This window comes from Lygodium microphyllum, chromosome 5 (assembly GCF_053477565.2).
Source record: "Lygodium microphyllum isolate KBCC chromosome 5, Lygodium_microphyllum_v1.1.10, whole genome shotgun sequence".
Classification (NCBI taxonomy): Eukaryota; Viridiplantae; Streptophyta; class Polypodiopsida; order Schizaeales; family Lygodiaceae; genus Lygodium; species Lygodium microphyllum.
In genome coordinates, this window is record NC_141139.1 from 66,391,844 (window position 1) to 66,406,765 (window position 14,922).

The following is a 14,922-nucleotide window of genomic DNA, read 5'->3' on the forward strand; positions in this document are numbered from 1 at the left end:
TCCTCACTACACTTATTTCCCCTCTTAATAAACACGCTCCATGGAATGGACACGTAAAGTCCTCTTAGCTGAAATTATTGGTCAAAGTTATGGTTAGGTCCTGATTAGGATTTTATGGTATTATGATTTGCTTATGTGCTACAATTATGGGTGCGGATTGAAGTTTTTTTTCTTTCTTGCTTGATATGGGGTTTTGGGTGCCCGCTTCTTGCATCGCATGAAGTTTTCGGTTGCATATGTGTAGAGGTCATGCAGAATTGTTTTTAGGATGTGGGTTGTTTGGGGTGGTCAATTGGTTAGTTACGTCTGTGTGTCCTTTTTTTTATTGATTTCTTTTCTATAGCTATTTTAGTTGTTTTGCAGGCATTCTTTGTGATTGTCTCTGTTTGTGATGTGTGTGTTTTCCATCTAAATGGCACCTCACGGTCCTCCTCCTATCTCGTATGTCCCGTTGATCAGTAGGGATTATTCTTCCCTACTAGCTTTTGAGCCTATAGCGAAAGCATGACTTGCAACTTTCATGGCTGCTTCACTCCCATTGATTCCAGATGATCCATCCTTGTGTGATGAGTTTCTTGCATCATACAGTAAGAAGTCGGGCCTAGTTCATGGTGTTTCCATGGTGTTGATACCTAGAGGGTTAGGGAAGGCTTTGTCTCTTCCCTACAAAGGAGAACCCTTTGCTACAGTCAGACAATTATTCTCCAATGATGAGATTTTCAAGCTGTTTATAGAAGTAGACCAAAGAGATTCTCGATGTCAAGAAAGTGATAAACACTTCAGGAGTATCTTTTTCCATGATCACTAATCCTCTTTGGAAGTTAGTCGGTCAGTTCCTCCAAGACAGGTTTATGCCTGCTAAGACACCATCTCACTATTTGTCCAAAGAACTCTTCATAGCTTCTAGGATGATGTTAAAAGGGGTTGCCATTGATTGGAGTACTTACCTGCTTACGAAGATGGACCAACATTTTTTCAAACCAGAGGGAATGTCACAAGTGTCACTTATGGTTTCTACTTATATGCTTTCTTGACATACTCATGCCTTAAGAAGGGTGTGCTACCACCTCCTCCATCTGATCTAGTTCCTCCGCCTCCACCTTCAGAAGAGTCAGAACCTATTGGCATAGAGGATCTTGATTCCCCTCCTCCATTGGTCATTGAGCAAAAGCACTTGAAGCATGTGGCAAATAAAACTCCTCAGTCATTCCTTCAGTCACAATTCCTGCTACCTCTGGCAATGACCTCCCTGCTTACCTCACATGTAACAATTTTTTTAGGGCACATAGAGAGGGTTCTTTGAAAATATCAGTCCCTTCACTGAACAGATTAGTGTCAGGAGATGCTATTCCATTCCTTTTTTTAGGGCACGTAGAGAGGGTTCTTTGGAAATATCAGTCCCTTCACTGAAAAGTTTAGTGTCAAGAGATGCTATTCAATTCCTTTGTAATGACATCCAGAGTTCGATCGAACTTTCAGTGACAGCTTGTGTTCAATAGCTGTATGCTTCTTTCTATGAAGAATTGATGCAGTCCAAAGACCAGTTGCATAAGGCAACCACATAGTTAGTCTCTGCTAAAGACACTCTTGCAGATCTATTTAAGCAGATGGAGCAGCAGACCCAAATGATTGAGACCCAGAGAGAAGAAATATCTTCTTTGAAGATTCAATTAGCAGAAGCTGAGTTAGAGGTCACTAGAATCTCAGAGGAGAAAGAGAGGATGTCCAAAGAAGCTCAAGAGTTTCAGACTCTTTTAGATGCAAAACTGTTAGCTTTACAAACTTCTCATAATACATTGGGATCACAAGCTTCACAGATTAAGCAATTGCAAGACCAACTGGCACAGTCACGGTCCGTTACTCCAAGCCCTAATGTTCCTATGATTCCTTCTATCTCTCAGCAGGACTTGGTAGTTCTCCAAAGAGAGGCCATATTGTGTCCATTGTTTCAAGATAAAGTGGAAAGATTGCAAGAGATTTTGGATGTCAAGAAAGTGATAAACACTTCAGGAGTATCTTTTTCCATGATCACTGATCCTCTTTGGAAGTTAGTCTGCCAGTTCCTCCAAGACAGGTTTATGCTTGCTAAGACACCATCTCACTATTTGTCCAAAGAACTCTTCACAGATTCCAGGATGGTGTTAAAAGGGGTGGCCATTGATTGGAGTACTTACATGCTTACGAAGATGGACCAACATTTTGTCAAAGTAACCAAAGGGAATGTCACAAATGCCACTTATGGTTCCTACTTATATGCTTTCTTGACATACTCAGGCCTTAAGAAGGGTGTGCTACCACCTCCTCCATCTGATCCAGTTCCTCCCCCTCCACCTTCAGAAGAGTCAGAACCTATTGACATAGAGGATCTTGATTCCCCTCCTCCATTGGTCATTCAGTGGAAGCACTTGAAGCATGTGGCAGATAAAACTCCCTCAGTCATTCCTTCAGTCACAATTCCTGCTACATCTAGCAGCGACCTCCCTGCTTACCTCACATGTAACAATTTTTTCAGGGCACATAGAGAGGGTTCTTTGAAAATATCAGTCCCTTCACTAAACAGTTTAGTGTTAGGAGATGCTATTCCATTCCTTTGTAATGACATCTAGAGTTCAATTGAACTTTCAGTGACAGCTTTGTGCTCAACAGTTGTATGTTTCTTTCTATGAAGAATTGATGTAGTCAAAAGACCAGTTGCATAAGGCAACCACAGAGTTAGCCTCTGCTAAAGACACTCTTGCAGATCTGTTTAAGCAAATGGAGTAGCAAACCCAAATGATTGAGACCCAGAGAGAAGAAATATCTTCTTTGAAGATTCAGTTAGCAAAAGCTGAGTTAGAGGTCACTAGAGTCTCAGAGGAGAAAGAGAGGATGTCCAAAGAAGCTTAAGAGTTTCAGACTCTTTTAGATGCAAAACTGTCAGCTTTACAAACTACTCATAATACATTGGAATCACAAGCTTCCCAGATTAAGTAGTTGCAAGACCAACTGGCATAGTCACAGTCTGTTCCTCCAAGCCCTAATGTTCCTATGATTCCTTCTATCTCTCAACAAGACTTGGCAGTTCTCCAAAGACAGGCCACATTGTGTCCATTGTTTGCAATCCATGATGGATTTGTTATGGTCTACATTTGAGTATTTTCAGGAGTATGTTCCTCCGGACCATTCTTTCTTTGTCCACTATCAGTTGTAAAAGTTAGTCTTCTATATGAAGCTTTCAACGATGGATCTCCCTCTTCTAGAGGATGGTTGGAGTGGGGCTTGGTCTTCTGATTTGCTGTGACAGAAGTGGTTTGTATGGTGTTTGAAGATTCTGTGACAACAGATACCATGTTGCTGTCTTACATGTATCTACGAGGTGATATGTTGATTTCAGATGATGTAGATTTGGCCCGGTATGTGGGGGATATGGTTTTACAAGCTGTTTTGTATATCAACTATTTGGAGTTGAGGATAGATGACATGTTCCAGTGTTATTCTTCCAAAGTGGCTACTTGCCCTAACTATTCATGGTATTCAATGATTGATTCTGTGGTCCTGAATCAACGTCAGAATACAGCTTCTACTTATGTGCAGAGCACTAACCAACTGAGGGTGGATCTCCTAGCTTATCTTTCCAAGAACCATCCATTTGATTCATCCTTCTTGATGCCTATCAGAGAAGATATGTTTTAGGTCCCTCTATTCCTAGCCTATCGTAATACCAACAAATGGCTCATCGCTATGATACTTATCTTTCCCTTTATCAAACCAATTCAACAGTTATCTTACCTCTTCTTTTTCAATCTCAGGGTTTTCCTCAAATTCCTATATTTACATATTGTTCTTTCATCAAAGATCGAGTATTTTCCCCTTCTCCACCATGCCCTTCTCCATCTATCCATATACCTTCTACTTTTCCTGTTTATCAATTGACACCTTTCCTAACTGATTCACTTAAATTTTCAGCCACTCCTTCTTTAGCTTATTCCTCCTTTTATGATTTTGCCTACCCATCTCTTCATCCTCTTTTACTTGTTCCACTTCCCTCTCCTACCACTTCTATTTCTCAACCCCCTCAGTTGGTTAATACAAAGGATTCGATCAGCAGATTCCGAGAAGAAGAGGATGGAGCTCGACTGATTCTCTCACAGGACCATAGATTAACTGGCCAATAATTCTAGGGGACTGGACAATTGCTAGTCAAGCATACCAGAATTACCTCTATTTTGCTCACCAATATTCACAATCTCTAGATCCTTCATTGAGATTGACAGCTCATTTTGCTTGGTATCTAGCATATATGCATAAGCATTCCCATAACGATCAATGAACCTCTTGGGGCTCCAAGCATGCTCTCAACCCACCACTCTTCCCCTTCCCCTGCGCAGCTTCTTGTGCCTGCTCATTGATCTAGACAGCAAGCATGTCTCAACAAGCTACTACTCATGTCTCTATCATTCCCTCCACTGTGCACAGCTATCATCTTGATAAGTTGATAGGCCCCAACTATCTCACATGGGCCACAAAGGTAACCTTACCACTCAAACGAGTAGAGCTTTGGGACATAGTGAGTGGCATCACTCCCAAACTTGCTGCCAACACTACTAATTGGACAACCAAAGACCTACAAGCCCAGGCTGAACTCATGCTTCATCTGGGTAATCGTCAGGTCCAAATGGTCAGGCAATGTCAAACTTCCAGCGAGATTTGGACTTTCCTCCATTCCTCCTATCATCATGAGGATTTAATTACCCATGTCACAACTCTCAAGAAGCTTTTTGTTATTGTACACATAGACCAACAAGACACCTCCAAGTTTCTTGATGAATGGCGTACACTCTTGGATAATGTCCTCCTATCAGGCCTTTATTTGGATTAAAGCCTCTAAGCCACGCTCATTCTTGCTACCCTGCCTTCTTCTTGGCGTCCCTTCATTACTACACAAGCCTCAGTAGTTGGCCTTACTGTTGAGCAACTCATCTCTCGAATACATCAAGAAGATGTCATGCGAGGCAACACAAGCACAGCTGCCCCCACTGCTACACTCTCTATGCAATATGTGCAGCGACAATCAACATTTAGGAGGCGGGCTTCTCGTTGCTTCAACAATGCAAGGAATCCTACCAATAATCTCACTTCTACATGAATTTGCAACTATTGTGGACGCCATGGCCATCTTGAGCCTGAGTGCCAAACCAAACGGCGAGATCAACAATGAGATAACCAATGCCCAGGGGCTCAACTTCAACATCTTGACATATCTGGCCCCAGCCAATATGGTATGGAATCCTTGTAATTATCTCATTCCTCAATTAATCCCACTGTATTTTAGGTCTTGCCTTCAGCGTCGTCCACATCAGAATGGTTGCTCGATACTGGTGCAACACATCATATGAGACAAAATGCTTATTGGCTTAGGAAATACATGAAACTTTCTCTACCTATTCAAGTTTATCTTGGGGATAATCACATGCTTATTGTAGTCAGACTCGGCCATCTCCATGTCACCTTGCCTAGTGGGGCTACTGTCCTCTTGCGAGATATTTATCACATCGTGGGTCTCAGCCACAACATATTGTCAGTCACTATAGCCACATCTACAGGCTCCTCCATTGACTTCTTTCATGACTCCTATGTCAAGATTTTGGGAGAGAAGGAAGGAGTCTCACTTGTAGCTTTCTTGCTTGCACAATGGGGGAATACACACACAGGTGGAGGCTGAAAACAATTTTCCTCTTCTTAGTTGTGTAAGCCAAAAAGAACTCAAGTACATAGAAATAGAAGAACCCTATATATGGGTCTCAAACCAAACTCAACTAACTAAGGTGGCATACTAACTGAGCCACGAACTAGAGTAGATAAGGATAGTTGTCATCTAGCTATTATTCATGGGCAGTGTACCAACCGCATTTGCAACTGACAAGTCGGTGACATAAATGCACAACGGTCACCTTGGCATATCACGAGTGAAGCTCGATATCTCAACACCCCCCCTCGAGCTCAATCCCAATTCCTGCATACCAAGCAGGTCTCTGAACTTGCGCAGCTTCTCTGTGCCCAATGCCTTCGTGAATATGTCAGCTACCTAATCCTCTATGCTGACATAAACTAGATCAATAAGACCTAGTAAAACCCTCTCCCGCACATAGTGATAATGCACCTCAATGTGCTTTGTTCTAGCATGATAGACTGGGTTATTTGCCAAGTGTATACTACTCATGTTGTCACAATAAATGACAACTGGCCCATCTGTAGGCTGATGTATATCATAAAGTAGCTTATGCAACCAAGCTACCTCACATGCAGCCATTGCTGCACCCCTGTACTCAGCCTCTGTACTCGACAAGGCAACTGTAGGCTGTTTCTTGCTGCTCCAAGTGATTACAGCACTTCCAAAAGAGAACACATATCCACTGGTAGATCACTATCAGAAATCCTACCAGCCCAATCAGCATTAGTGTATCCATGCAACTGTATCTGAATCCCAGTCTCATAAAATAGTCCATACTGCAATGTAGACTTCACATACCTGAGTATGCGTCTAGCCGCATCCAAATGCGATTTTCTTGGAGCTTGCATAAACTGACTTACCAATCCAACATCATAGCTCAAATCTGGCCTGGTAATAGTCATATAAATCAAACTTCCTACTATGCGTCTGTACATAGTAGGGTCTTCCAGAAGCTCATCTACATCTGCGCTTAGCTTCACATTTTGCTCCAAAGAAACTGAAATAGGCTTACAGCCTGTCATCCCATATTTGGACAGCATGTCCAATCCATACTGCCTCTGTAAGAGCCGTATCCCACTTGGTGATCTAATCACCTCAATGCCCAAGAAATAGCGCAGCTCTTCCAAATCCTTCATCTCAAACTTCTGCTTCAATAGCATTTTCACGTGAAGGATATCTTCATCACTGTCACCTGTTATAATCAAATCATCAACATAAATGACAAGTAGCATAATACCTTTCTCTATTTTTCTCACATAAAGTGAGAAATCTACCTTGGAAATCTGAAAGCCAATAGTGACAAGATACCATCCTATCTTGTCAGACCATGCTCTAGGTGCCTGCTTCAAGCCATACAAGGATTTCTTCAACCTACAAACAAACTCAGGATGAACAACATGCACATAACCTAGTGGCTGCTCCATATAGACCTCTTCTTGCAAATCATCATGCAAGAAGGCATTCTTTACATCCATTTCATGTAAAGACCATCCCTTTGATGCAGCCATAGCAATGATTGCTCTTACGGTTGCTATCCTTGCAACCGAACTGAATGTTTCTTCATTATCAATGCCATATGTTTGTGCATACCCCTTGACTGCTAATCTTGCCTTGTATCTATTCATAGAACCATCTGCATTGTGCTTCACCTTATAAACCCACTTACAACCAATTGCATTCTTATCTTTAGGCAAAGGTACCAATTCCCATGTAACATTTGCTTCCAAGGCAACCATTTCTTCATCCATGTCTTTCTCCCATTTTTCTTTTCCCATGGCTTGCTCAAAAGAAGTGGGTTCTGGTTTCTGTATCACTTTGACCATATAGGCATAGTGAATGGCTATAAATCCATCATATTTCAGCCTATCCACAGGATACCTAGCTCTGGTAGACCTGCGCAAAGTAGGTTCACTCCCAGGTGCTCTCAAAACATCCCTAGTCTTTCTTACTCCAGGTGTAACTATAGAAGGAATACCCAACTCATCATCAATGCTCTATTCTAAGCCACTGGATTCACCATCCACATAAGAGTGACCTGCATTCACATCAAACATGGGCTGATCTACCTTCTATTTTCCTTTTCTTGAAACCTGCATACCACTATCTGTATTGCTTTGAGAAGATTCTCCTGATCTCAATCTACCTGTCTATGGCAAAGAATGTGAACCACTGCTAGAGGATGCTCCAGGTCCACTAATATCTTGTGACTGTTGCTGTGAATTCTATGTAGCATTACCATTTTGTGCATCTACATTATCAATCACATTTACTGGTTTATACCAGCTACTCATCTCATCAAAAACAACATCTGTGCTTACTGTAAACTTACGAGTAGAAGGGTTATAGCATCTATACCCTTTTTGCTGTGCAAAGAGTAACCAATAAAGATGCACTTCTCAGCTTTTGGATCCAACTTGGATCTCAACTCATCTGGCACATGAATATAGGCAATGCAACCAAAAATTTTCAAATGAGAAATATCCAGTTTCCTACCAGTATACCTCTCCTCTGGACTCATGCCATGTATTGCTGCAGTGGGAGTCCTGTTCATTATGTAGATTGCTGTAGCAACTACCTCAGCCCAGTAAAAATCTGGCAAGTCTTTTTCATTGAGCATGGCATGAGATACCTCTCAAATATGCCTATTTTATCTTTCTGCAATTCCATTTTGTTGTGGGGTATGACTACATGAATATTGCTGCTTTATGCCATGCTCTTGCAAGAACCTTGCAAAATCATTTGAGAGGTACTCTCCCTCTCCATCTGACCTTAGACATTTTATTTGCAGGCCTGTTTCTTTTTCAACCATAGCTTTAAGAGTTTTGAAATGCCCAAAAACTTCACTTTTCTTTTTCATAAAATACACCCAAACTTTTCTGCTATAGTCATCAATAAAAGTGACAAAATAATGACAGCCTCCAAGAGATGCAGCTTTAGTAGTCCACACATCATAGTGGATTAATTCCAATGGCTTCTTACTCTCTTGAACATGTCTAGGAAATGGTTTCCTTGCCTGTTTTCCAAATTGGCAGGCTTCACATACCTTATGCATTTCTGCAACCTTGAATTTAGGAAATTCTGCAACGATATTTTGGGCTTGCATTGATTTAAGTTATTGTACATTAACATGACCAATGCGTTTATGCCAGATATCAATATCTGCAACTACACCGGTCCCATGTGCAATTATTGCTGCACTCAATTCAGGCATGTCTGCATCCAACGTAAACATTCTGTCCTTCTTCTTTCCTTTTGCTATCAAGCGACCTTTATTTTTCATATCCTCAACAAAGCATCCATGAGGATTAAATCTGACCTGCAAGCCCTGCACAACCATTTGACCAACAGAAACTAGGTTATTGGTGATATTCGGGACATGAAATACATCCGACAGGTATTTCTTTTTCCCATCCTGCATAGACAAAGGAAATTTTTCAATCTGCACAATAGGATGTGCAGTATCATCACCAGTCTCCACAAATCCTGGTTTTTCCATTTTCCTTGCATCCTGCATTCATTCTGCATGACCTGTCATGTGGTTTGATGCACCTGAGTCAACATGCCATACATCGTTGCTTTTTTCTGCACTTGTCACAGAATTGGTCATGTGCTGCACCATAAACAAATGCTCATTTTTGTCATCACCCTGTCCACTAGAAGATGCATAATTTCCTTGTTGTTGCAATTTTCCACTCATGATATCATTCTGCTTTTTATAGCAGTCTTTAGCCATATGACCAATTTTACCACAGTAGTAGCATTCAACATTGCTGTTTGCATTTTGGCCTCTTTGCCATCCACCACGACCTCTTTGGCTCCCCCTGCCTTTAGAGTTACCATGTCCTCCTCCATAGGACTAGATTTCTTGAGTTTGCTGCATATTCTGATTTCTACCACGGCCTCCTCTACCTCTGCCTATACCTCTTCCAGTATTTGAGTAGAAGACAGCTTCTTTTGAAGTTCCTCCTGAAGAAGATGCACCACCATTTCTCTGCTCCTCAGAAATTAGAAGAGCAATCAACTCCTCAAAATTAGGAAATCTTTCATGGACGGAAATGGATGTTCGGAACTGTGCATAATGCTTTCCTAGACCACTCAAGGTCACAGAAACTAAATCATCATCTTCTACTAGCGACCCAATGGAAGCAAGTGCACCTACAATCTTCTTCACCTTCATGTGGTAGTCATTGATGCTCATAATATCTCTTTGCACATTGTGCAACTCTTGCTTGAGCTGCATTTTCCTGGCTTGCGTATTTGTGCTATACATTTTTGACGAAGTATCCCATGCCTCCTTTGGCGTACTTGCATCTTGAATATGCACAATCATAGAGTCTGAAATGCTGATAGATAGCCAATACATAACTTTCCTGGCTCTCTCATGCCATGCTTTAAATGCCTGCATTTGCTGTTGATTGGGAACATCAGGAAGAACAGGTTATTCTTCATTTCCTGCAATGAATTCTCAATATCCTTTTCCCATAAGGAAATTTGTCATTTTGAACTAACACTGCAAAAAATTCTGTCATTGCAAAGAACACAGCTTCAGCCTCACAAGGGCAAATCTGCAAAACTGACGAAAGTGGTATTTGACCACACAGTCACTTCCTAGTGACGATTTTGCATCAACCGGCAACAAGGATGATTCTGTAACTCCCAATGTCTCTGCGCACAGGCATACGATGCAATTTCTATAGTAACTTTTCACCGACTTGTAGAACAGTGGTCGCATAGCATAAAACAAGGCCTTTTCCTGAGTGCGTGTAGAAAACTTTCGCCTCCAAAACAGGCCCCGAAATGGCCTCAAATAAAAAAAACAGAGCAACCAAGGGCTAAAGCCCTTTCCGCAGCATATACTACCCTCTTGGTACACCGCGAAGGGTGTCTCAATCTGAGACAATGCACTCTTGCACTTTTCGGCTGTGCTACCTGCAGAGACTTGCTCCCAAAACAAAAAAATAAAAGCAACACTGGTCCTCTTACCAGAACACGGCGAACTTGGTTTGCTTTCTTGAGCTCCTTACCACGAACAAGGCTCTGATACCATGTCAAAATTGTGGGAGAGAAGGAAGGAGTCTCACTTGTAGCTTTCTTGCTTGCACAATGGGAAAATACACGCACAGGTGGAGGCTGAAAACAGTTTTCCTCTTCTTAGTTGTGTAAGCCAAAAAGAACTCAAGTACATAGAAATAGAATAACCCTATATATGGGTCTCAAACCAAACTCAACTAACTAAGGTGGCATACTAACTAAGCCACGAACTAGAGTAGATATGGATAGCTATCATCTAGCTATTATTCATGGGCAGTGTACCAACCGCATCTGCAACTGACAAGTCGGTGACATAAATGCACAACGGTCACCCTGGCATATCACGAGTGGAGCTCGATATCTCAACATCCTGTGTGATTCACTTCAAGCTACCCAATGGCAAGTATGAAATTCTCAAGATTCCTCAAAAGAACTACCTGTATCCTATTCAAATTAATCAATTTGGCTACGATGCTACAGTGGCCTCCAATTCAGCTATCTCCCTTCATCTAACCAAAGCAGTAGCTACACTACTCTAGCATTACAGGCTTGGACATATTAATGGTCCCACGCTCCATCGCATGACCAAGAATGACTTATGCTCTGGGCTATCACCAAACCTATCTCAAATTGATCTTTTTGAAGGTTGCCTTATGGGTAAAGCAAGTCATAAATCCTTTCCTCATTCTCAAAGTTGAACCACTCAGCTGAACCAATTGGTTCATTCTGATTTGTGTGGACCCATGAAGTCAATCTCTCTTACAGGTTCTTTATATTTTCTCTTATTTATTGATGATTTCAGCCGGTACACCACCATCTATTTCTTGAAGCATATCTCCCAAGTTTTCACATGTTTCAAGGAGTATTGCAGCCTTGTTGTGCGCCAGCATGATCTACTTGTACAAGTGCTTCGATCAGACAATGGAGGGGAATATGTTTCTAGGGCATTCCAAAATTTTTGTCTTGATGAGGGCATCCAGCAACAATATACAGTTCTCTACAGTCCTTAGCAAAATGGAGTCTCAAAAAGAAAGAATCGAACCCTTGGTGCTGCTGCTCGTGCAATGCTGCTCACGGTGGGCCTATCAAAAGCATATTGGGAGGAAGCAACTACTACTATTGGTTACCTTTAGAATCACATCCCACATGCTTTTGATCCTAAGAACACTCCATACTTTCACTGGTTTGGTAAGCCACCCAATTTACAACATCTTCGAGTCTCTATCAAGTGTCTAGCCATCCATAAAAAATCCAAAGCATGAATAGTATCCAACCCCCTCCCTCAAAATCCATGCCTGCCTTTTTGGTTCAAAAGATTTCTTTAAGGCCATAGTAGCCTTAGGATAAGAAAAGCTAAGCTAATGAAACCTTATCTTTCACTTGAATTACCAAGGTGATTTAAAAGAAATACAAAATGCTATGAAGAAAAAACCATTGGAAGAAATTTTTATGAATTGCAAAAGCCTTGGTTATGTTGTTGTGCTCACTATTCTTCGAGATGCCAAAGTATAGCTTTTCCAAGGTCACCTAGTTATAATTTTCATGCCAAAAACCTTCCAATGCCATTCAAGCTCTATCCTTTGCACTTTGAAGTTGTCCTAGAGAATGTTGCATCTTCAATTTTGATGTGGTGGATTTTCCATATGACATTCACCCCCTTTGAGTTTGCATATCCCTTGGATGTTCCACACTATATAGCCCACCCAAATCAAACACCCATATGATCATCACCCGACAAGCATGTGTGTATTCATCCTTCCTCTAGGATCATAAATCCAAATCACAAGCATTCTTAGAAATGCACTAAAATCCCAAACACTACTATTTAGATCATAAGGCACTCATAGCTCAAGACATCCAACTATCATGTAACCCTCTGCAACCAAAGGCCATCTAGGATCAAATGGTAATCCAAAATGCTATTGTAATAGTTCGTACTCTACAGCTTCCCCTTCATAAATCATAATTGGATGAACCATCTGCACAATTGAACACTCTCCCAAAGCATATATTTCTTTTGCATTCTCAATTACCATAACATCATTCCTCTTGCATAATGGCATCTACACACTCTATCATCGCAACATCAACAAATACTTTCTTATCAATCGGTTTGTACTTGGTGCAATTCACTCTTCTCCTCTAGTAAACTCAGCTCCTGCTACAAATGCACAACACCCAACTTTGTTGGCTGACATAAATCAAACCTCTTCTCTTTGGACTAGATATAAATAGCCCTAGCCTCTATATGTTGACATGAATTAGTATCAAACTCTTTTGGTTGAAATATGTTAGCCAAAATAATCCATCCCTCTTTTTATTTACTAAAATATGTCAGCCAATGACTCTTTTTCTGAAAAGACTCGCCATCCAACCCTTTTTGCTACACAAAAGCAACAATCTCATGATACATATCTAGGGAATGAACCTGCACAAAATTGGAACCACTTTGCACCTCTATTTCAGCATAGCCTCAACAGGATATCATTATCACTCTCCTCAGCGAGTTCCCCAATCGTGATATTCTTCATAATAGGTTCCTCTTACTAATATCTATAATTTTGTAGTTTGAATCACATGTTTCTTCCTCTTAATGATATCTATAATCTCCTCATGAAACTCTCTTTTTTGCAATCCCTAAAACATCTCCTAGAGTGAACTCAACCTTGTTATTCAACATCCTCTCTTCTAGCACTTTTTAAAGATCTGTCACAGAATCACTATCTGAAGAAATTTTGTAACCCTACCGTTCCTTTGGTCTATTATTATCCTTCCTTTGTAGATATTCTTTACTTTGATCAAGCCGTGGTCTAGAAGGCAGTGTTGCAGGCTCACCCCTTTAGTCTTCTTGGAAGTGCTAGGAACACTATCATCCCTCTTCCTTAACTAACAACCTTGATACCTTTCAATGACTTGTGTAATCTTTATGGGCATCATGCTCTCTGAAAGTGTTCATGGACAACCTCTGAACACACCAATTGGGAAGAACATATAGAAAACTTTGAGTAATATTTGAACATTGACAATAATATGGTCTCTCATTGAACCCCTTGAAGTGCCAGTTATGGGTAAAACATGGTTGTATCCTAGGGTAGATGGCTTCCAAAAAAATCATTATTGACTTCTCAAAAGTCAAGGTGATCATTGACCTATCACTACTAATAAACTATAAAGGATTTCAATGCTTTCTCGATTATGGAGGGTATTATTAGCGAGGTGATTTGTATTAAAATGTTCAAACATTATACAAGTTGCTAATCGTCTTTGAGTGGACTATTATACAAGTTGTTGATTGTCTTTGAGTGGACCAAAGAATGCCAATATACTTATGAGGCATTGAAAAAGGCTCTAACATTGATCCAATTTAACAAGGTGAATATTTAAACATAACCTTCCATGTGGACATTGATGCATCAAAATTCATTGTGCAAGCATATTGTGCCACCCTGGAGAGCATAGTCTAGATTATCGGTTGAGCTTCACTAGCCACCAATTCATGGATACCAAGAAAAACTAATCCATTATTTAGAGAAAGGTTTTAATAATGTTGTTTTTCATTAAATATTTTTTTCACTATTTACTTTCGATGCCATTCACATTCTTTGTTGATTATTTGGCTTTGATGTACTTAGTAGACAAAACATGTGCGACGGGACACATAGCTTGATTAGTTACTGTTTTGTCTTGAATTCACTAGTGAAAAAGGAAAAGCAATACTATGTGGCTAATAATCTATCATGAATACCTAATGGAGAACCAATGGAAAAAATTATTATGGATGATCTTCCTGATGCACATCTATTAAAAATTTCCTAGAAGGAGGATCTATGTAAAGCAAACCTTACTTTTTATTGGACTAATGAAATTGTAAAGGTGCTAGGAAAAGGAATACCTAATCAATTAATGGATCAAGAAGATGTTCATTAGGCCCCATTCCACAAAGTTGATTATTTATTGAACATAAGAGCATCATCAATGAGAAAAATTAGACATTTTTGATTGGTGAATGGAACTCAAACCAAAAGGTATTGGGGAATAAAATCAAATGATTAGCAACTAGATATGGTGTCCACATTTCTATCAAAGAATTTTTCTACTACGAGGATGTTAGTGATGGTGACTAGGAATAATGAATATAGCACGAGTGTTATGGATAGAACAATGGGATAACTAATGTAGAC

The 14,922-nt window shown here is 40.4% G+C and overlaps 1 protein-coding gene across 5 annotated transcripts in view; it reads right to left on the minus strand.

Annotated features, from left to right (window-relative positions):
- The window catches only part of LOC148035922 (uncharacterized), a 352,895-nt gene that overhangs the window by 149,329 nt on the left and 188,644 nt on the right, over positions 1–14,922 (minus strand). The window lies entirely within an intron of this gene.